Source organism: Sus scrofa, chromosome 17 (assembly GCF_054392235.1).
Source record: "Sus scrofa isolate SSC_HxYL_T2T_F1_AM1 chromosome 17, Sscrofa_HxYL_maternal_Yorkshire_Landrace_v2.0, whole genome shotgun sequence".
Lineage (NCBI taxonomy): Eukaryota > Metazoa > Chordata > Mammalia > Artiodactyla > Suidae > Sus > Sus scrofa.
In genome coordinates this window covers 26991639-27014244 of record NC_139399.1, presented here as the reverse complement: position 1 = coordinate 27014244, position 22606 = coordinate 26991639, and the positions used below count along the sequence as shown (strand labels likewise).

Sequence of the window (22606 nt, the reverse complement as noted above, 5' to 3'; positions counted from 1 at the left end):
TGAAACAAGCATGGGAAAGTTGCAAGACAAATGCCATACAGGGCAGGGCTGAAACAAGGAGCATACCAACCTTCATCTTTGGTCAGCTCAAGACCAGAAAGCAAAAGAAAAGTCAATGAAAGGACAGTATAAGAAGGAAGGAAACTCCTGTACATCTATCAGCTTTTATTCCCAACAGATGGAAGACCTTAAGTTTTCACCACTTGTCAGCTTTTCCCAGAGATGACATTATTTGAGATTATACTGGGAGGCTAGAGTATAATATTTACAATAAGAAGCATGTCTTCTTAAAAAGGCAATAGGAGCTTAAGCGCTTGTTGTTTCTGAGCTGCCACCCCAGGGCTTCCTGAACTATTTCTTCACTATGATCCCTAAGATAAAGCCAAGTCCTTCAGAGATAGGCAACTAGAATTCCATGATAGGGATTACTGGGGGTCAAACCCCAGCACCTCACACTGCTAAGTGGTGATAAGGCAGCTGAGCTAGTCCGCAGGTACAAACATCATAAGACCATGTTTCCTAGACATGCACAATCTTCGTAACTAAAGCCTCAGCCACTTGACCAAACAGTATTTGAAATGTCAATCCCTACAGCTAAATTCTGAAAATAAATAGGAAAATAGTGTAATGAGGGTGGGGCTGGGGAGTGGGGTGGTGGAAGGCTATGAATGTCTTTGAATGAGCCTGGCTTTGTCCCAGATCTCCATGTCTTTACATTATTTCACTAAGCCTTCTCATCAACACTCTCAAGTAGGCTTTATTTTCACCATTTTGTAGATGAAGATGAAGTTGGCAAGAGAATTAATAGTCAAATAAACAGTAATATATGTTGCCATGTGCTCTCTTTATCTGGCACAATTAGAGAAAAGAACCCTTTCTATTTTTCTAAGAGAAAGCTGGAAGAAACTCTAGAGACTATTTGGTCTTACAGCCAATGGGTAATAGAAGAGGGACAAATCCAGCCCACAGTCTGTTTTTGTAAATAAAGTTTTATTGGAACATGGCCATACTTGTTCATGTACATATTGTCTACACTTTCATATTACACAGGCAGTGTTAAGTACCTGCAATTAAGATCACATGGCCTGGGGAGGGGGAGGGAGTGGAATGCACTGGGAATCTGGGCTTGGTAGATGAAAACTCTTGCATTTGGAGTGGGCGGGCCATGAGATCCTGCTGTGTAACGAAGGGAACTATATGTCTAATCACTTGTAATGGAACATGATGGAGGATAATGTGAGAAAAAGAATGTGAATGTATGCGTGTGTGTGTGTGTATGACTGGGTCACTTTACTGTACAACAGAAATTGACAGAACACTGTAAATCAATCATAATAAAAAATAAATAAATACATAATAAAAACTTAACAAAGAAAAAAAGACCACATGGCCTGACAAAAATTGATACATGGATCAATGGAACAGAATAGAGAACCAAGAAATAAACCCACACACCTATGGTCAATTAATCTTTGACAAGGGAGGCAAAAATAAACAATGGGTAAAACATAGTCTCTTCAGCAAGGGGTGTTGGGAAAGTTGGACAGGCACATGCAAATCAGTGAAGTTAGAATACATCCTCATATCCTCCACAAAAATAAACTTGGAATGGCTTAAAGACTTAAACAAAAGATATGAGGCCATAATACTCCTAGAAGAAAACATAGGGGAAACATTCTCTGGCATAGATCATACCAATGTTTTCTTAAGTCAATCTACCAAGGTAATAGAAATAAAGGCAAAAATAAACAAATGGGATATAAAAAAACTTAAAAGTTTTTGTGCACCAAAGAAACCATAAATAATATAAAAGATATCCTATGGACTAGGATTGCAAACTATTATATGTAGAATGGATAAACAAGATCCTACTATGTAGTACAGGGAACTATATTCAAAATCCTGTAATAAACCATATTGGAAAAGAGTATTAAAAACTGATTCACTTTGCCATACACTAGAAACTAACACAACATTAGAAATCAACTATACTTCAATAAAATAAATTTTGAAGAAGATCACATGGCCTGCAAAACCTAAAGTATATACTCTGTGTTCCTTTACAGAAAATATTTGCCAACTCCTTATAGAGATCACTTTAAAAGTCAATAATACTGAGTTTTCCAAACCATGGATATGGTATATTTCCAGCATGCAAATCTTGCACATTTTTGTTGGAAATAAATTTAAGTACATTATGTTCTTCTGATGCTTTAGCAAATGATTTGCTTTCTTTTATTTTTCAATTGTTTGCTATTGGATATAGAAATACAATTAATCTTGCACATCAACTTTGAGTGCTAACACGTTGCTGAAGCTAATATTAGTTCTAGCAGATCTTTGTAGATTCCTTAGGATTGTCTACATAGATAAAAATGCCATCTCCAAATAAAGAGCTGTAGTCTCCCTTTCAATCTTTATGCCTTTTTTTCTTTTTCTTGTCTTATCGGACTAGTATGACCTCCAGTACGATGTCAATGGAAGTGATAAGTGGACATCCTTGTGTTTTTCATGAACAGGAAAGTGTTCAATAGTCATTAGAATGATGTTGGTTGTTGCTTTCTCCTTGTGTTTTTAGAGTCTTTCAACCTTTCATTTTTGTGTCTATTTTGACAGATTGATTTTTTGACATAAAGAATATGAGAATAAAAAGCCTAAATAATCAGAGAGAGGGATGTTTACTGAGTCCTGCTCCATGTTCAGATTGGCTAGTTGGTCGGTTTGATGGGGAGAGAGGGAGGTGGAACATCAGAGACAAAGTAGTACAAAGATCCCCCTTCGGGCACTGTTGCTCTTTTGAGAGAAAATCTTGAGTAAGAGTGTAAAATGGCACAACAGCTTTGGAAAACTGCCCTCTGACCCAATAATTCCCCTCTGGGTATCTACACAAGGGAAACAAATGCATGTGCCAACAGAAGACTTGAACATGAACTTTCATACCAGCATTGTTTATAATGACAAAAATTAGAGACTACCTAAAGAATGGATTTTAAAACTTGTAGTGTATTCATACAATGGGGTTGTACTGAGCCATAGAAAGGAACAAGCTCCCGGTACACACAGTAACATGGAAGAATCTGAAGACAATTACACCAAGAAGGCGGACTCAAAAGGTACATACTGTTTGCTTCCATAGATGAACTGCTAGAATAGGTGAAACTGATCTAGAGTGATAAAAATCAGAATAGTTGTTACCTGGTGGTTAGAGGGGCAAGGATTGACTAGAAAGGGGGAAAAATGGGACTTTCTGGAGAAATAGATATATTCCAAATCTTATTAAAATTTTTGTATTATAGTTGATTACAATGTTGTGCCAATTTCTGCTGTACAGCAAAGTGATCCAGCGATACACACACACATAAATACATTCTTTTTCTCATACTATCTTCCATCATGTTCTATCCCAAAAGATTGGCTAGAATTCCCTCTGCTGTACAGTAGGACTTCTCTGATTATTCACTCTAAATGTACTAGTTTGCATCTACCAACCCCAAACCCTCAGTCTATCCCACTCCCTTCCCCCCCGCCCCCCGCTTGGCAATCACAAGTCTGTCCTCTATGTCTGTGAGTCTGTTTCTGTTTTGTAGGCAGGTTTATTTGTGCCATGAAAATGTTCCAAGTCTTGAGTGGTGGTGAATCCATGGGAATATATGTTTATCAAAACTCAGATTAGATACTTAAAATCTACGCATTTCACTGAATGTAAATTAATCCTCAAGAAAAATAAATAAATTTAGAAAAAGGAAACCTGCAGGGAAAGGGCAGAGCACTAAGGAATGATTCTTCAACAATGCAATTTCAGACACTTGGACCCTGGTACAAAGAGGATCCGCTGGGGCTAAGTGACAGCACCAAGGAACGACTTTGTGAGGAAGGTCAGACCACCCCCCTCTCTCCCAACAGACACACTGCAACCAGTATGGGTGCAAACTAAGCAAAAAGGATGTATGAACCAAGAAGCGAAGCTTTAAGACCAGTTCCATAGACCCTTTCCCAATTGACTGCCAGCTACTCCAAAATTCAGGGGCCACTGGGGTGAACCTCAAATCACTTAAGCCCCCTTCCCCATCCATTTACAAACATTTCTCCATCCTCTCAGCTCCTGAGATTCACTCACATGCCACTCACACTGTTCTAAATCATTGTACTAAGTGACTAATAAGTAAAGCCAGTTCCAGTAACTCACTGACCATAGTGCTGGAGTCATAGCAAATGTCCAGGGAATGTCAGACCCCGCCATGGCTTCCAATTCTGCCTTGTTCTCCAGTTCTCCTTCAGTCCCACCGAATCCTAAGGGGCACCTGAGTCATGGATATGTTTTCTTACCTTTTCCAGAATTTCCAAGTGAACTCTAAGAGCAGCCCCAGGAGATAAGAGACTAGAGAGTAGAGTTTTCTCTCCGAGGGCCTAAAGGCTCAGCCAGGATCACCATACCGTAAAACTTCAGAGTTCGTGAACACCAATATCTTACACATAAGCCAACTGAAGCTCAAGGCAGTAAGATGGGTTTCACCAAACTCCCCAGTCTGCCAGAACTATGTTAGGACTTTGCACCTTGCTGTACTTGTCCTCTATAACTTAGAGGCAGACACTGCATCCAGCAGGTGCTCAGTAAGTGCTGCTATGAAATGTGCACTGGGAGCAGAGAAAGGTAGCTCTTTTTCAGGGTAGTGAGAAGTTCATGCTGTCATAAATGTGCTCATCTAGACAAACTAAACTGTGTTCTATCATGAGGATTTTGATTTTTTTTTTTTACAATTAGATTTTCTTTTCTTCTAGGTGAGAATATATTGTTTTCCTGGGGTATACAGGGAAATGTAGGTTGCCAAGTTGAAATATTTGCTTAAATTTGTAGTCCAGAAAAGGCAGTGTAATAGAAAGGGGGAGAGCAGAGACATGGGGCTAACTTACCCTAGCTCCTGAGCCAACATGTTGCTTAAAAACTCTAGGGGAGTTCCTGTTGTGGCTCAGCAGGTTAAGAACCCAACTATTATCCATGAGCATGCAGGTTCAGTCCTTGCCTTCACTCAGTGGGTTGCGGTGTAGGTCGCAGACGAGCTTCAGATCTGGCATTGCTATGGCTGTAGGGCAGCAACTGCAGCTCCGATTTGTCCCCTAGCCCGAGAGCTTCCATATGCTGCAGGTATGGCCTTAAAAAGGAAAAAGAAAGGGAAAAAAAAAAAAAAACTCAAGGAGTTCCCTGGTGGCCTAGTGGTTAAGGATCCAGTGTTGTAAATTGCTGTGACATGGGTTTGATCCCTGGCCCAGGAAATTCTTCATGCCACAGGCATAGCCAATAAATAAATAAAACCCCACTATATTGCTGGATCATAATTGCCTATTGCAAGGTTATAGTGAGAGCCTGAGACTGTGCCTAGCAGAGTGTTTGGCACATAGTCAGATCTCAACAAATGCATGTGTTTTTAGTAACAGTAGAGCTTCCTCTATCTCTAGGCACATGAGTACATGGGGGCCTCACCACCCCCAGCCCATCACCCCCTGCCCAGGTCGAATCTCCCCAGGACAGAAGTTCAGAAACAAAGCAGATCACCAGGTCTGTCCAAAGCAAAGTGATGAAGTCACATTCAAGTTCAGCTTTAACTCAGGCCAGGAGGAACTGGAGAAGAGTGATGTTTCAAGTATCAAGAGCAAGAAAACAAAAGAGGAAATGGGCACCTTGCTCTCTCAAATTCAAACCTCAGGCCAAGCAATGATTCCAAAACAGCCTTAAACTGGGGCACAACAAACATTATGTAACTAGAAGGCTCCTTTATTTATTCCACTGGCAAACATTTCCTGCTTGGTTTTGTATAAACACGGGTGCAGAATTTCCCAGCAGCCCTATCTTCTATGGGGCCAGCTAGCATTACCCTGTTTGGTTTGGAAGGTTGACCTCATTGTTTTAGCATCTCCCCTCTCCTCCTCACACCAGACACTTCGATGAAGTGACTCCATGTAGGGATGGGGGTTTGGGTTACATGCTTCTGGGTTAATGACGCCATCAGACTAAGTTGTCCAAAGTAGCATCAGCAATGTGAAAGTCACCCTCCACCTGAGAACGTGGAGCTCAAGGAGTTGCTCAGCTTTTGTGAAAGGTGGAAAGAAGGCAAAGCTGCATGAGGGCTTAGCACAGGTGGAGTCGGCCCTGGTAAGACCACGTACACGTAAGACCATGTGCACATGAGAGAACTTCATATGTTCCAGGAGGTCTTCTAAGAACCTCGTAGATATTCAGTCACTCCAGCACACCCAATCCTGTAAGGGACACAGGGAAACAATCTTTTACAACCACACCTTGGAGAGATCGTGGGTTCAGTTCCAGACCACCACAATAACGCAAATATCATAAGAAAGCAAATATTGCAATAAAGTGAGTCACATGAATCTTTCGGTTTCCCAGGGCATTTAAAAGTTATTTTAAGGAGCTCCCGTTGGGGCTTAGTGGATTAAGAACCTGGCATGGTGTCCCTGAGGATGCAGGTTCAATCCCTGGCCTCACTCATGGGTTAAGGATCCAGCATTGTTGCAAGCTGTGGCTTAAGTTACAGATGTTGCTCAGATCTCAAGTTGCTGCAGCTGTAGCATAGGCCTGCAGCTGCAGCTTGGATTTGACCCCTGGCCCGGGAACTTCCATATGCCACAGTTGAGGCTTGAAAAAGAAAAAGAAAGAAAGAAATGCTATGTTACACTACATTATATTCTATTAAGTATGCAGTAAATAGCATTATGTCTTTAAAAAATGGGCATACCTTCATTAAAAAAATACTTCATTGCTAAAAAAATGCTACCCATCCTCTGAGGCTTCAGTGAGTCACAGCAATAACATCAAAGATTACTGATCAGAGAGGACCATGACAGATTGAATGATAATGAACAAGTTTAAAATAGTGTGAGAATTACCAAAATGTGACACAAAGACATGAAGTAAGCAAATGTCATTGGAAAAATGGCACCAATAGACTTGCTCAATGCACAGGCCTTCAATTTGTAAAAAATGCATCATCTGTGAAATGCACTAAAATGAAGCACAATAAAATGATGTATGCCTGTGTTCCCATTTTACAGATGAGGGAAGTGAGGCCCAGGGATCAAGTTGACAAGGTTTAATAATGGCAGAGCCTATATTTAAATCCAGACAGGAGAGTTTTGGACTCTGCCGTCTTACCCACTCCCTACATCACACTACCTGAAATACTGTTTCTAGGAAAAATAAAATGAAACAGACCTGAATGTGTCTCCCATGACATCTCATACCCTTGCCTCAGCCAGCATGCTCCTTGCATACAACAAACATGCATTGAGAGCCACCACATTCCGGGCTACGTCCTAGGAATTCAGAGTTAAATAGGCCAGGGATTCTATTCTCTAAACCAATGCATTCACCACTAGCCACATTTAACAAAATAAAATAAAATTTTATTTAAATTTATGTCTTCCACGGCACTAGCCACATTTTAAAACCTGAATCACCACATGTGGCTAGTGGCTAGTGGCTAGTGTCTTGGACAAAGTAGATACAGAACATTTCCACCACTGCAGCAAGTTCTATTAGAGAGCAATGTTCCAGACTTTTCTATTCAAAGAGTGTTCCCTAGACCAGCAGCATCAACATCACCTAAGAGCTTCCTAGAAACAGTCTCAGCCCTACTGGATCAGAATCCTTATTTTTAAAAAGATTTCTAGGAGGTTCAGGTGCACCTGAAAGTTTAAGGAGCACTACAGTCTAGAAACTTTATTCGCCCCATTACTTGGAGTTAGATGAGCTGAGGTTGGAAATCCAAGAGTGCCGAGCTCAGTGTTCTCAAGGGCTCAGAGCTAAAGGGTCCTAGTGGGACTTGCTGACATCATCGTCCTCAGAAGAGAAAAGTTTGCCGTGTTGGGAGTTCCCCTTGTGACTCAGTGATAATAAACCTGACTACTATCCATGAGGATTCGCATTTGATCCCTCGCCTTGCACTGTTTGGGTTAAGGATCCAGCATTGTCGTGGGCTGTAGTATAGGTCATGGAGGCATCTCAGATCTGGCATTGCTGTGGCTGTGGCTGGCAGCTGCAGCTCCAATTCAACCCCTCGCCTGGAAACTTCCATATGCTGCAGGTGCAGCCCTTAAAAAAAAGAAAAGAAAAGACCCCTGTTGGAGCTCAGGTCAAGCAAGAGGGGATAGGTTATTTGGGGGGCAGTGGAGGAGATAGTCAAAAAGGTGGCTGAGACAGCAAGACTGCCCATCAACATGAATATCAATGAGAGCCAGCAGTAAGCAACAATGATCAAATGTGTACAATGAGCTAGATACTTGCAATTGACATGGAGAGGCACCACACAGACCCCTCTTCAGGAAGGGCTTGCTGTCCAGTTGCAGGTTGTGCCTTCTGCACCCAACCTCCAGCTGCCAGCTCCTTCAAGTCACAGGGTCCCCCAGCCCAAGCCATGCCCACATCAAATGACTGGTCTAGGCAGATATGCAAAGGCTTGGTCATCGTGACCCAACTCAGGAGAGCTTTGGAAAGCTATTCTAGCTCCGGAGCCCCTGCCTGATTGGCTGAGGCTTCGCAGATTGACTCCTTCTTTTTCCCAAACCTTAATAAGTATCTTGCCTCCCAAACACTGTACCAGTGTCTACTTCCAAGATCACAGAAATATTTATTCATAAGGGTCACTGGTTACAGTAATGAAGAAATGAGAGGAAAGATAGAGGAAGGGAGGGAGGGAGGGAGGGAGAAAGTTAACAGCAGTTAAGTACTTCCTGAGAGTCACAACTCACTACCATAGGTCCTGAGAAAATCAAATTCATGACACTTTGGGAACATTATAGAAATAGTCAGTGGTCAGTTCAGCACCAGGCTGGATAAGGAAGAGAGAACCAGAAACATCACCGCTTGGCTCTCCTACTGCTAACAGTCTGTTTTTACAGGTTTTACAACAGGAGTGGGAGAAGTAGGACAATAAAGGAGAGACTCAGGGCAAGTTAGAACATGAATCTCTAAGGTCTGAATGCGTTTCCAGAAATCTGTTTGTTGCTCTCTTTCAACGGATGGCACCATCTTTTTATAAGACTTAATAATAAGGAATTCGACTAATCTTTTTCTATGTGACAAGCAACTGTGCTAAGAGCTATACATGCATCAGTTATTATTCAAGCAACCCTAGGAGAGTGAGGTAGATGTTACTGGTGAACAGCTACTCATTCTGCCTTTCTCTTTGCATGGGAAAAGTATAATTACCCATCCCCTCAACTTTGAACTTGGCCATATGACTTCTTTGAATGAAATGTAAATTTATGCAAGTCGAGGCTCTCACAGGGAGTGTTCAATGGCATGGCTCACTCTCCTATGCTCCTCAGAAACACCCTTCTCTTTCAGCCTGATACCGGCAAAGTTGATCTGAACCCACCTTTCAGTCTAGAGTAGAGCTGCACAGTTGACCTACAAACTCTCGAGAAATAAAATAGTATTTGTGGACATAAACCACTGAGATTGGAGAGGGAGCTGTCTGTCACACAGCACTATTGCAGTAAAAAGTTGACTAACATGGACATGATCTGCACTTATTCTCCTTTTCAGATGAAGAAATTCAGGTGCAGAGAAGTGACCTGACCAAAGTAATAAATTAGTGGATAAGCTGAAATTTAAACCTAGCAATAAAATTCAAAACAAGTGTCATTAATCCCTGCTTTATAAGGTATACTCAGTGTTAGAGATAAATATTGTGATTTCAGTCTATGTGAAGTGTCAGTTGTTTCATTTCTGAGGTCTTTTTAAGCATTCTTCAATGGTAATGTCTATGAATAGGCCAACATTGACGTATGATAACTGAGAATATTGTAACCGAAGAAATGACACTGAAACATCTAATCATTGGTTCAGGAAATATGTACTTATTTCCATTGGCAAAAGATGCTGAGTTGTTATTGAAGAAAAACCTGATTTGCTTATCAACAGAAAACTGAGGGCAAGTCCATCTTCAAAAATGATGAGGGAAAGAACTGGCATATCTCTAAGCCTGTGTGCTTTAAGAGATTTGAGCCTTTAGGAGAAAAATATAAAAATGGAATGGTAGATCCATAACCCACTGAATGAGGCCAGGGATCGAACCCCCAAGTCCTCGTGGATACCAGTCAGATTTGTTTCTGCTGCACCACAATGGGAACTCCCTTAATTAAACTTTTAAAGCATAAATGAGCTATGTGCTTTCTTCTTAATTTTAAAAAATAGGGATCACAAAAATCTCCTCCCTTGCTTCGTCACACTTGCAATCAAGTTTTCCTAAAGGATACTGAAACGGATACAATTAAGTCAAACGATTTATGGAAAACCTCCCCCAGCACTTTTTTTTTTAATCTACTGAATTCAGACAGTAAGAAATGCTTGAACCTTCCTGGGGAATTTCAAGACCCCAACAGATCTTCCATGTACATCCTTCCTCAGAAAAACTCCATCCATCATCTCCTGCCGCTGTGGCTGCTTTCACAGCCCTTAGAGAAGATAAACTTGTGACCCAAGCTGGGAAGTTGGGACTGACTCACGCTGAGAAGCTGAGCAGTATAAAGGGCATCTGGTACTTTAATTTATTCCTTCAGACTTACCCACTGCCCTTACCAGAAGCTTATTGCCACAGTCCTCCGGGCTCTTTCAACTCAAACCCTTTATACACCTCGCTAGAGATGCATAACTATAAAAGTTCCAAATCATTAGTTTAGATTCTTTCCAGACCCCTTCAGAAGGTCTGCCCTAGAGACAGGGACATGCAGTAAATGACCTCAAAGGGAACATGCCACAAAATACTAACTGGAAAGATGATCTAGGATGGAAGAGGCATAACAAAGAAAGGCATTTTAAGATTCTGCCTCTGTCTGAAATTCACGCACTTTACTTACCTCTTTCAGCCTATGAATCCCATGAACAAAATGGCAATACCAATACTGTCCCCATTACCTCCATGCTGGATGAACAAATTGTTCTTCTGTGGCTCTCCAGAGGGACTCCCATCAGTGGCTTCCAAAAGACATCTGAAAAGGGAAGAAAGCATAGTACAGCTGCAAAGTAAAATAAAGTGCCTGCCAATTTGACATAATCAATCCAAGGTCTGCTGTTAAGCCCAGCCCTGTGTGACACATGATGGAAAATGCGCCCTAATGATGAGGCCCTCATCCTTTCCTTCAAGATGCTCATGAACCCGGCATTTGTTCAGCTAATAACTGAGCAACGAGCTTAAGGTGTGTCCTGGTCCCTGAGAAAGAATAAGAGGGCAAATCCATCAATTACCGTGACTTCCAGGACTTCACTCACAGTCTACAAGAGGAGAGAAAAATGGCACTAAATAATCCTAATACAAAATAGAAAGTGATAGCTCAACATCACTAATTACTAGAGAAATCCAAATTAAAATTATAATGAGGTACCACCTTACACCAGTCAGAATAGCCATCACTAAAAAGTCTACAAATAACCACTGCTGGAGAAGGTAGAGAAAAGGGAACCCTCCTACACTGCTGGTGGGAATGTAAATTGGTACAACCACTTTGGAAAACGGTATGGAGGTTCCTCAGAAATGTAAATATAGAGCCATCATATGATCCAGCAATCCCACTCCTGGCATATATCTGGACAAAACTGTAATTCAAAAAGATGCATGCATCCGCTTGTTCATAGCAGCAATATTCACAATAGCCAAAACATGGAAACAACCTAAATGTCCATCAACAGATGAATGGATTAAGAATATGCGGTACATATACACAATGGAATACTACTCATAAAAAAGAATGAAATAGTGCCATTTGCGGCAACATAGATGCAACTAGAGATTCTCATGTTAAGTGCAGTAAGTCAGAAAGAGAAAGACAGATACCATATGATATCATTTATATATGGAATCTAAAATATGGTACAAATGAACCTATCTACAAAATGAAACAGACAGACACAGAGAACAGACTTGTGGTTGCCAAGGGGGAGGAGAGAGTGTGTGGGATGTACTAGGAGTTTGGGGTTGGTAGATGCAAACTATTTTATTTAGAGTGAGTAAGCAATGAGGTCCTACTGTACAGCAGAGGGAACTATATCCAATCACTTGTGATAGAACATGATGGAAGATAATATAAGAAAAGAAATGTGTATGTGTGTGTGTGTGTGTGTGTGTGTGTGTGTGTGTGTGTGTGTGTATGACTGAGTCACTTTGCTGTACAGCAAAAATTGGCACATGACATTGTAACTCAACTATATTTTAATAAAAAATAAATTTAAAAAATAAAGAAATCTGATAGGGTATTAAAAATAAAATAAAGTAAAATAACCAAACCAAACAGCAACAACAAAAAAAAGCAGGGGGAGATACATGGCTAAGAGAGACCCAGATGATGGACAATGAGGGGTAAAGGAGAACAGACATTGCTTAGAAGTCAGGGGAGGATGGACTGAGGAAGCTTTTGAGTGGGTCTTAAAAGATATGATTTAGACATACTCAGATGAAGGGATGGTACTCTAAACAGACAAGAATCGTATTCACGTGAGCAAAGGATACAAAGTGGGGCAGCATGGAAACAACAGTTCCCTTTGCCTCAACCGTAGGAGACATAGTATGCACTGCGTTCCCTACGGGAAAGAAAAAATGGAAAAAGAAAGTTGGGAGGAAATTTCAGAGGGCCAGGACAAGGAGGCTCAGGAAGTTGGCATCTATTCAAAATCTCTTCTGCTGAGTTTTAGGTGTTAGGAAGACAGAATGGGCAATGATCCAGGATACTCTCCTGGTATGACCAGAACAGACTGCTTTTATCTCGTTGACATACTAGAATTTCTGGACAAGATTTCATTTGGGAGACCATACGCAAAACCACCATCGTCAGCAAATTCAGTCTATGCAAGGATTTTAAGAGGGTCAGGTGAGTCAGAAGATCAGATGCCAAAAGATGGATCTGGTAGTAGCGGGGCGGAAGATGGATGAGTGGGAGGAGAGTGTAAACTTGGGAGGGTGAATTAAGAGCTTGTTGCAACATCCCCAGGTAGAGGTACTGGGGCCCTAAATGCAAGCCCAGCAGTGTGAGAGCATAAGCTAGGCACTTACAAGGAACACAGAGGTCAACCTCCTGGGCCTTGGAAACAAACGGAATAACAAAGGAGAATCAAGGGTTTTGAGCCTGAAAGAGAGGGTGCTGTCTACTAGAAAAGGAAGATACCTGTACACAAAACAAGTTTGGAAACTGAAAAGCCATGTTAGGGAAATAGTGTCAAGTTTGAGGTTCTGGCAAGACTTCCAGACAGCAAATAGCTTGGTGGGAATGTTTTGCAGGCAGCTGAGGGAAAAAAAAGTATATCTCTGGATAAACTCACACGTAAGAGATGAACACATTGAACAGTTAATCCTGTATGGGGGAGGGGGTCTTTTTTTCTACAGCTGAGCCTGTGACATATGGAAGTTCCCAGCCTAGGGGTTGAATTGAAGCTACAGCTGCCAGTCTATACCACAGCCATGGCAACAATGGATCCCCTACCCACTGACCAAGGCCAGGGATCGAACCTGCATCTTCGTGGATACTAGTCAGATTCGTTTCCAATGCACCACGATGGGAACTCCCGTATTTTTTAATGAAGTGCAAATGTTTATTACACGCCGGACTCCATTTAACCATTTGCTTCCCAAATATGTCAGGTGCACAAGATTTGGTTATGGACCTTCTGTTTTTCCGGCCCCTGATTCTCCTACTCAGAGATCTCATTCACTACCAACTGCAAAAATCCACATTCCATGGGCGTTCCCCTATGGCTCAGAGGTTTAAGGATCTAGCGTTGTCACTGCTGTGGCTCTGGTTACAGCTGTGGTGCGGGTTTAATCCCTGGCCCAGGGAACTTCTGGAAACTTTAGGATATACACCCCCCCCCCCCAAATCCACTCTCTAGATCTTTGTCTCCAGCGCTATAGCTTCAACTGCCTGCTAGAGATGGCCACCTGACATGCGCCTGCCCACTCAATCTAGGCAAAGATGAACTCACCCTCTCCTCTGCCCTTTAACTGGCACTTCCTCCAAATATCCTGATTTTTTTAACAGGGTCTTCAAACTGTAGTGCCCCAGGCCCCCTTACACTCATAATGCAATCATCCCAGAATAGCATTTTATAGCCTGCCATGCCCCTGCTCAAAGCCTTCGGGCTTCTTAATGTGGACAGAATAAAAGCCAAGGTTCTCAACCCAGGTTTCAAGGCCATCCCTGGGTCCACCCCAAATTACCTTTCCAATCTCAGTGCCCAAACCTGCTCCTAGGAGACATCTTGCACCTGACCTTCAAGCACACTCCCCTGGATGCTTTCCCACCCTCTCAAGCAGGTCGGCAGTCGGGCCTTCTGCCTAGCAGCATCCTGCCCCAATTTTCCTTCATCCTACCCATCCCCATCCCCCCACAAAAACTCACCTTGCATCCTGAATCTCTTCTTTTTTTTGGCCACACCTAGAGCATATATGGAAGTTCCTGGCCAGGGATAGAATCCAAGCTGCTTCAGAGACAATATGGGATCCTTAACCCACTTTGCCACAGGGGGAACTCCCCAAACCTTTTTCTATGTTAGGCCAGAAGTGGTGCTTCCTCTCCACTCGCTAAAAAATCGGATGGTATTTGCGTAGCTCTCTCCCCCCATGCGAAAGGGGGTTATAACTGTCCCCATATCATAGGATTCTTTTGAAAATTAAATAAATGCTTAATAAATCATTATTATGATCTTCAATATTATATGTCAGACATTGAGCTAGGCATTTGAGGGTTTAAAGTAGGAATAAGATACATTCCCTGGGAGTTCCTGTCATGGCTCAGCAGTAATGAACCCACATAGTATCCATGAAGACACAAGTTTGATCCCTGGTTCAGTGAATTAAGGATCCGGAGTTGCCCTGAGCTGTGGGTAGGTCGCAGACGCGGCTCGGATCCCACCTTAGTGTGGCTGTGGTGTGGGCTGGCAGCTACAGCTCTGATTAGACCCCTAGCCTGGGAACCTCCTTATGTCTTGGGTGCAGCCCCAAAAAGCAAAAAAAAAAAAAAAAAAATGCTTTTTCACCTTCTTTCTAGGATGGAAGGCATGACTCTCCTACAGGATTTTGTAAGCCTTTGACAAAGTAAATTTCATATTTCCTTGAACAACTCTTTGGAAAATGTCTCTTATTTCTTGTGTTCCTTCTCCCAGGAATCTGTGCACTAAATAATTATATTTTCACAAGATAAACATTTTAGTTCCAAGAGTCAGAGATTTTTACTCATCTGATGACACATCAAATTAATAGCCCAATATTTATCATCTTCCACTGACAGGCCCTCATCTTTGTGAGCACGCACACACATACATACACACAGGCGCTCATCCCTCACTGGACACTATGTATGTTCTCAGCAACTTTTAAAAAAAGCACTGGAGTTAGAGGAGAAGGAAGAGGAGGCGAAGGAGGGGGTGAGAAAGGAAAGGAAAGGAATTCCAGCTTCAATTCACCTCTAGAGTAGCAATTGAGTATTTTAATTATCCTGGTCAAGCCTCAGCCTACTCATCTGCAAAATGTGTGCACGAGACTTTGGCTTCCAGTCCTGGTTGATTGTAAGGCTCCCATCTAAGGAGATTTGTTAAAATTCATTTTCCTAGTTTCCCATCTGGACCTGCTAAATCAGACCTTCCAGGGGGAGGAGCCTGAGACTCTGTATCTTTTTAAAAAAAGAAAACACTCCAGACATTCCTGTCATGGCTCAGCAGAAACAAATCTGACTAGCATCCATGAGGATGCAGGTTCAATCCCTGGCCTTGCCCAGTGGGTTAAGGATCCTCTGTTGCTGTGGTTGTGGTATACGCCGGCAGCTGTAGCTCCAATTCGACCCCTAGCCTGGGAACCTCCATATGCTGCCAGTGCCGCCCTAAAAAGCAAAATAAATAAATAAATAAAATTTTAAAAATTAAAAAAAAAAAACACTCCAGGCAATTATGAGGATCAGTCAAGACTGGGAGTTCCTGGCATGGCTCAGTGGTTAAGGAACCTGACTAGTATCCATGAGGATGTGGGTTCGATCCCTGACCTCACTCAGTGGGTAAAGGATCTGGTGTTGTCGTGAGCTATGCTGTAGGTTGAAGATATGGCTCAGATCTGGCATTGCTGTAGCTATGGCTGTGGCTGGCGGCTACAGCTCTGATTCAACCCCCTAGCCTGGGAACTTCCACATGTTGTGTGTACAGCCCTAAAAAGACCAAAAAAAAAAAAAAAAAAAAGATTGGGAGACCCTTTTCCTATTCTGACTCTCCTCACTTTAAAAGACACACCCCTCTCCAGGGAGCTTCTGACAGTCTGGAATCAGGGCCTCCTAGGAAGAGAGATCCTTTCAGCCCTAAGAGAGAGGCTGTCATAGCAGTCCACCAGGTCTCTCCCCTCCCTGTTTCATGGGCAGAAACACTTCTTTTTTCATTTCCCGGCTGTGGTTTCTGATCAACGTAAACATTTTAACCATTTATGATTCTTTCACAAGACAGCTAAGAGCAAAGAAAACACTTTGATTATTTTGATATCTCTTAAGAACTTAAAGTCAGCTTTGAACATGTGACACAAAAGCTCCCTCATCAGATAATTTGGTTGCAGTTGCTGAATTCATTTTGAATCAGATGCCTATCTCGGACTGTGTCACTTACTCAGACTGTGTTATTTTTAAAGCATATGGAGTCCTCCCTGTTTACATAAAGATACATTTAAGGAATTATACTCAGCTTTACTGGCTTTGATCGAGCTTCTTCCATAAAATGCCACTTTCCTGGGGCTCTCCCTTAATCAGCTTAAGAGGAAAAGAAACTTCTTCCCACTCTCCCAGGGGAGGTCCAGGGCTCTGCTTTGCAAACTTCAGAGTATGAGTTTTTCTAGAAGAGCGTAAACCACCTACAGGAGCTTCATAGGCAGAAAAGTTGCCAGATTCTGAGCTAATTCCCTGGAAATGTCTATGCTCATTAAAAACAATCACGTGCTCCCACATATTATATGATTGCGTGTCTATATTCAAGTAGACAAAACCACCCTCATTCTCTAGGAAAGTAACCTTCAAGAAAGAAAGATGTTGGGCTTCTTTCTCCCAAGTTGTAGCACAGGAAACCTGAAGCCCAAGAAGCCCAATTTTCTGGTTCAGGGCTCTCAATCTGTGGAATCTGACTGCCTGGTTCCGTCTTTTGCTAGCGGTGTGAATTTAGGCAAGGTACTCATGCCTTCAGACCCCCTCTGAAAAATAATAATGATAGTGCCTACCTTAAGAGGTTACTATAACATTTCAAATAGTATATAAAAGGATGAAAATAAATCCTGCCACATGTAAATACCCCACAAATGCTAGCTGTTATTTCTTCTTCTAGGGCTTCAGGATTTGAGGCTATGTAAGTAAAGCATACTTAGGCCTTGTCTGTCCCATCACTTTGGCAGCAGTCTGCTGTCTTCTCGAATGGTTTGGTTTTGTCCATATTAAGAAGCCTGTTCAATTAGGTGTTGACACTTCCATTCTCTTCCTCAAAGAAAGTCTTGAAAGAGTCCCCCATTCTTGGATGGCTGTCACTCTTCGCTGAAGGGCACAAATTTGTTTGCTCTCTTCCCTGCAGTCTAACAGATAGCACCAGCCAGGTCCCAAGTGCTCTATTCCATTTTGCCATGTGACGTCATCTCTAATAACATTGGCACACCAAGTCAGAGCATCTTTGCTTCAGTGGACCCTCTACTGCTGCTATTCTGGAGGTGCAAAAATTCAACTTCAGTTGACCTCGGTAGCTGGCATCCAGTAGACACCCAACAAATGCTTGAGTAATTAAAATTTGCCCTTTTAACTCTCTCAAACTGTATAGCATGGTAATCTGAAAAGTTATCTAAGACGGCTATGTGTTTCCTTATCTTTTATTTTTTTACTGCGCCTATAGCATGTGCAATTTCTTGGGCCAGGGATCAAACCCAGGCCACTGCAATGACAACACCTGATCCTTAACCCACTACACCACAAGTGAACTCCCCTAAGACTGTGTATGTTTGTTTGTTTATTTGTTTGTTTTAAGGGCAAAAGAGGTGGAAAGGAAGGAAGAGAAAATTGGGGTTGTAAATATTTTGTCATGAAAAGCCAGGGATTATTATATCTTTTGGAAGGGAGAACATGAGCTTAAAGTAGTGGGCATTTAAATAGAATTCCATCCGTTTTGTGCCCAGGTTCAAGTCTTTGATGTAGATGAGAAAGCATAGAACCTGAAGCCACTTCCAGGAGAATGACAGGAAAAGAACTACCCAAGACTCTAGATGAGTTACTTGGCAGGGGAGATTGACAAATCAAATGATCAAGCACATGCAAATTGTCCAAGGGTTCCCTGCACCATAAAGGCTGAACACCATCAGCTCTTTGGCCACTGGCCTTTGTGTGCTCATTTCCTATTGACCAAGATGGTACTGCATTCAACAGGGTAATGGGACTCCCAGTCATGCAAATAGTCGGTTTGCTGGCAAAGCTTTCAGAAGAGAAAGCATTTAGCAGTAAGTTGACAAAACCCAAAATTTTATTGATTTCAAATTGGGGGTGCTGAGAGGAGGACAATTTTTTACTAAAGCTTTATTTGGAAGGGCAATCTTGATTTACTTCAGAGCTGTGCATAATTAAACTAAGATTGTAAGTTACTTTCCCTCAAGCTTTGAAAAACAGAAAATCACTATTAGTGAAATATAATGTTTGAAGTACATGGCCAAGGGTTGGCTCTTTATAGAATTCTTATTATACCCTGTTTATTGGAACACTAAAGACTCATCCTGTTCCCAAATCTAACATCATGGGCAGACTTCTGATACTCAAAAGAAATGTAATGAACCTTCAATAGTTAGTCTATTTCTAGGGGAGAATGAACAGTTCTACCCAAGAAAAATAGCATGAATTATTCAGAAGAAAACTCTCCATAATAGCTTAATCTTCTCTGTTTCCACATATTTGTAACTGATATGGCTTCAGGAAGTAAAGAAGTTACACCCATCCTAGTTTTAACTAAAAAGGCCCATGGCATTCTGGGAGTAGTCTCTTCTTATCACTTTACTCTGTGGGAACAACAATCCAGTCATTGGGAGACCAACCAAAGTGCTAATTCTCTACCCCAAGAAAGTGGCTTAATCAAAAATGTAAAAATCTCCAATATAATGCATTCCATTATCCTAGGGACATAAAAAAGAGATAGCTTTTAAATGTCAAAATATCTTAAGAATGTATTTTTTAAATTAATAAAAAAGGTGGTACAGGCAGCAAGGAAAATAACATAGGAATGAAAATTTATTTAAGCAGATTCATTTATTGAACATGTAGTAACTTTTTTGTCTGTGTTCTAGACAAAAACCTACCTTAATATGCTTGATCCTTTTCTCTTTTTATTTTTTGCAGGCATCTCTGTTACCAGAGCTGTGCTCCAACAGCATAACGTGTATGTTCTTGGCCTGGATAAATGGGGTAAATGGATTAAGAATCAGCACCAAATTTTTCATGCTAAAAAAAAAAAAATCTTTGGAGTTCCCATTGCGGCGCAGCGGAAACGAATCTGACTATGAAGCATGAGATTGCCGGTTTGGTCCCTGGCCTCTATCAGTGGATTAAGGATCTGGCGTTGCCATGAGCTGTGGTCTAGGTCGGCTCAGATTAGACCCCTAGCCTGGGAACCTCCATATGCCGCGGGTACAGTCCTAAAAAAGCAAAAAAAAAAAAAACCAAACTTGTAATAACCTATAATGGAATAGAGGTTTTATATGTAACCAATGTGTAACTGAATCACTTTGGTGTATGCTTGAAACTAATACAACACTGTAGATAAACTCTACTTTTGTTTTTAAAACCTTGAAAAACAAAACGAGACACAGATATAGCTAAAGAATATATTATTTAAAGAGAAAAAAAAATAAACTGTTCCAGATTTGGGAAAGGGGTGGGGGAAGAAAGGGTTAAAGGAACCAGGATTAGCCCCTCAGGGTGGCTAAATAAGATATGGAGTGTTACTAGATCAAAGTTCTCTATCTCCAAGGAGAGAACAACCGAAAATTGGCTTTAAGTCAGTCCAGCAAGATGTCAGCTTAGTTTTTAGAATGACTTCTTCATGTATACGTTGATATGTATCGTATTAGTTTAGGAAGGGAAGTCTTGTAACCCCCCTCCCAGGAGAAGGATGATGTGAGACAAGAAAGCCCCAGTAACACGCAGGACTCTTTCAAGTGGCCGATTCACCCAGAACCAGAGGGGCCCTAGAAGCTTCCCAGGGTTCTTACAAGCTCGGGATTTTCTAATAACTCAAGAAACACGAGGCTGCAGAAGCAAACCCCCTCTGCTCAGTGTTCAGAAGTTTAGGCGAATCCCAAACACTTTTTTCTTCATACACATGAGGTTAACAGCAAGAATAGATTTTACAAGGACATTTTACAACCAATCAGCACCTCACTGAATGGAAATACCTGCTGGATAATGTGGTAAATGGCTGGATGCAGTTTACAATAGAGCCAGAGCTTCAAGCCACTAAAAAAAAAAAAAAAATATGGGGGACAAAACACCACGTGTGGAGTGACTATGTAGATAGTCAGCATTTTGGAAAGAGAATTAATGGCCCTGGTGTTCACTGAGGAGTTGCACTGGATTCTTTAACCAAAGTCAATCTGCCACATTGAGGGAACACAGGGTCAGCCTTAATGCTTCTGGTCCCAAGGGAAAGCTGTCCAGTTGCCAGAACATGAACACGAAAGAGAAGGAAAATTATCTCCTTTTCTGTCAGTGCTATGTACGGGGATGAGAAGAAAGGGATGCTAGGAGTTCCCAGTATGGCTCAGTGAGTTAAGGACCTGACTAGTATCCATGAGGATGCAGGTCCAATCCCTGGCCTTGCTCAGTGGGTAGCATTGCCACAAGCTGCATCGTAGGTTGCAGATGCAGCTTGGATCCTGCGTTGCTGTGGCTGTGGCTGTGGCTGGCAGCTGCAGCTCTGATTCGACCCCTAGCCCGGGAACTTCCATATGCTACAGGTACTGCTCTAAAATGAAAGAGAGAGAGAGAGAGAGAGAGAGAGAAAGAAAGAAAGAAAGAAAGAAAGAAAGAAAGAAAGAAAGAAAGAAAGAAAGAAAGAAAGAAAGAAAGAAAGAAAAGGATTCCATGGGATGGCCCGCAAAGAGACAGCCTTCTGCTTACTTCTCACTCTCTCAGTTGAGATTTGCCCCTGCTACACAAGAGAGTCACACATGTTACCAAAACTGATAAGAATGAAAGAAATTTAAAAATTATCCAACTTTCAAAAAATATGTATGTATCTACATGTACACACACACACACATCCTAAAACACCCCACTAGCTAAAGAAGACCAAAAGTCCAAGGAATCATTCTTCTTTCTTACAGGGAAGTCACAGTCCAGGTAAGGAAACCCATTGGAGGGAGCGCCATCTCAAGAACTGGAAATAGTTGCCCCAGTTTTCTGGGCACCAAAATGAAACCTCCTGCTTCCTCTGCAGGCAGGCGTTTCTTTCCCAAAGAGACACGGCCATCTCTGTGTTCAGAAAGAGATCTCAGTAATCCGCCTTAATTGCTGGGCTTCCAAAGAGCTTTTGACTCCACCGCAATTATGCCTTAAAAATCCCACACCCATTTTGTGTTCTAAGCCATGGAATTTTTTAAGACAGTTAAATCAGAAAGCTTGGGACTATCTTACTCTGCCAAATAAGTCATATACATGGAAAATGTACTCCCTGCTAGCAAAGTCTCAAACTCAGCCGACATGTATCACTAGCCTAGTCTCTGTTTAAAAAAAAAAAAAAAAAAAAATGAAGTAAAAGCTTTTTCTGTTGTTCTTTTCCTTCTTTTCTAGGTGCAAAGTGAAAAAGTAGAACATTTTATAGTCCCCAGCTTGAATGGAGAGCCCCCTGTAAAACAACTCACGCCATGTGAAAAAAACAATCACAACACGATCCATGGAAATGAAAATGGAAACTTTTGAAACTGTTGCTAAGCAAAGACAACAACGGTGTCCCCTTTCAGAGTCGATAAGAGATCATGAGGTTGAAATTCTGCACAGCACTTTGAAAACTAGAAGCCTTAGTCTTAGGACTTCATTTTTCTTTTAAAGCAAATACCTTTGAAAGCTTGCTGGATCCACACTGGCTCCATCCTCTGCTGTGTTTTTGATCTATGACACTCAAAAATAATTACTGCCGCAGTCAAATACATGTGAATGATTTATGGCTCTCTATGCCATTTACACTTAAGAAAAATAATTCTTAAAGCATATTGCTATTAGGGCACCACAAAATGGCCTTGAAACGGAACGAATCCTGCACAAAAAGTCATATTTTTTTTAAATCAACAAATAAGAGAGCACAAGTATTTTTGTTTGGAGGCTCATGAAATTGGAAGCAAGGCAAGTCAATAAACTTTCCTCCAAACCACCTTTCCCTACCCCTGGAAAGCATTTTATGAGATAATGAAAACCTCGAACACTGAGTGATGTGATTAAGTAATAAAAGGGTGAATTTTTCCTTCCTATGTAACCCCACAGGGTGCTTCCGAGAGCACGACAAAGGTCTGTATACAGAATTAACTGTGTGTTAGTGTAACCCCACATTACAGGTGTTTGTGAAAGGAGG

At 41.6% G+C, this 22606-nt stretch overlaps 1 long non-coding RNA gene across 2 annotated transcripts; it reads right to left on the bottom strand.

The window, feature by feature from the left end:
- Positions 1 to 5752: 5752 nt before the first annotated feature.
- LOC146395197 (uncharacterized) lies at positions 5753 to 22160 on the bottom strand. 2 transcript variants are annotated; one of them, XR_014831923.1, is made up of 3 exons: positions 22097 to 22160; positions 19341 to 19433; positions 5753 to 11004 (listed from the first exon to the last, which is right to left on the bottom strand). It is a non-coding gene; the product is annotated as an uncharacterized LOC146395197 (long non-coding RNA). The 2 variants fall into 2 exon arrangements; XR_014831924.1 differs by lacking the exon at positions 22097 to 22160 and having other exon boundaries at positions 5753 to 6255; positions 10931 to 11004; positions 19341 to 19459.
- Positions 22161 to 22606: the final 446 nt, after the last annotated feature.